General features: G+C 42.4%; 1 long non-coding RNA gene across 1 annotated transcript; it reads left to right on the forward strand.

Moving 5' to 3' along the window:
- Window positions 1-297: 297 nt before the first annotated feature.
- LOC138929335 (uncharacterized) lies at window positions 298-1,655 on the forward strand. The gene is made up of 3 exons (XR_011445727.1): window positions 298-551; window positions 609-722; window positions 781-1,655. It is a non-coding gene; the product is annotated as an uncharacterized lncRNA (long non-coding RNA).

Raw genomic sequence — 1,655 nt, forward strand, 5'->3', positions numbered from 1 at the left:
AATTTAAATATAAATTCTAAAGTGGATACATGCATTATTAGCTGAGATGTGAACTTTTTGTTTACAAATTTACAATTGAGTATGCAAATGTATTAGCATTGTAAGAACTAATTTAAATATAAATTCTAAAGTGGATATATGCATTATTATCTGAGTTGTGAATTTTTGTTTACAAATTTACAATTGAGTATGCAAATGTATTAGCATTGTAAGTGTAATGGGCAGCAAAGGTTAACGTTGTAAAATTCAAAAGATTTGACATACGCGCCTTACGATAGTCATATCGTATGCTCCAGCCCTAGTCGATCACAATCAGCTGTGCGAAATTGACAGTTGACAGCACGAATTAATCGATTAAGCATCATTTCCGACACGATCAAAACATCCGCCTTCTTCCTTTTTTCACTGCAACGCCGAACGCTACAGAAGTGTCGATCTGTGAGCGAAATTAATACACAAGTGCCACGTGTCCCTTTTGCCAATTTAATACAAGGCATCGGCCGTTGCATCCGACCAGTTAACCATCCGCCAGTGTCGCGCACCGGTTTTGGGTAATTATTTTGAGACTTCAAGCCATTTGCACTTGCAGTAATATTGGTTTCCTATAGAGACAGCGCAATACGGCGTGCCTTCTCGGCTTGCACGCCTACATACAGGCGAAGGAACCTTCTGGAGCTCCACGCTCAAGCGTACCGCAGTTTACTCTGCATCATCCTCTGTCGGTAAATAGTTTTCTTATATGACTGAAAGCTCTCCCCGTAACCACGGTTGTTTTTCTAGTCGAACCTTCCTATAAGGGCAAGCGGAATATTGCCAAGGGTGAAGCGAAAACCTTTGCGACCCTGCCCGCGAATCTGTTCGGTGGCCAGGAGCCTCGATTACGTCATCGGCGTGGGATTACTTAATTTTCCTTTCCGCGCTTCGCCAGCTGCGGCAGAGGAAGGGAGACGACAAACGTTGTGGCCAGGGACCACAATTTTCGGCCAGCGCGTGACGAAGGCGTAGGATCGGAGTAAACTCCTCCAGAAATAAACAAAACCGGCATTAGATCCGGAGTGCAGATTTAGTTAGGTTTTATGCAACTGTAAAAGTTTCGGATTTTTTAATCAGATTTCGGTCGCATCTGGCTCGTTTGAGCCTCGGAAAACTGTAGTATGTATCTAGAGTGCATGCGCTAGCTAAGCGAACGCGATTGCGTAAACTTGACCTAGGTTCATGTGCCCTAAAAACCCGCACAACCAGACATAAAGAACGCGATAAGCAGGGTCGATCAAACGAATCATTTATGTTGCATTAAATTAACAATCATTTAAACACACGCTAACAGCTCGTCATCCACGTCATCGTGAAGGCCTTCAACGAGGATCGGATGGGGTAAGTGATCCAAAATGGATATATATATATAAACACCATTTAATGTGACATGATATGATCATCCAAAACCACCGCTGCTACCGTGAAGAGCCGTAAGCTCTGTTCGTTATTCTTTTCTGTTTGTTTTGTTTTGGGCTGCCAGATTCTGAACACTTCTAATTGCGTATAAATGCTCCTCTAGCAGCGCTCTTATTGAGTATATAATGATCATTACCAAATCTTAATTCTCGGTATGCGTTTGTTTTGTTATATTCTTGGCTAGTGTATGCATTGCGGATCTC

The sequence above is a fragment of the Drosophila kikkawai genome, unplaced genomic scaffold (assembly GCF_030179895.1).
Source record: "Drosophila kikkawai strain 14028-0561.14 unplaced genomic scaffold, DkikHiC1v2 scaffold_14, whole genome shotgun sequence".
NCBI classification, from domain to species: domain Eukaryota; kingdom Metazoa; phylum Arthropoda; class Insecta; order Diptera; family Drosophilidae; genus Drosophila; species Drosophila kikkawai.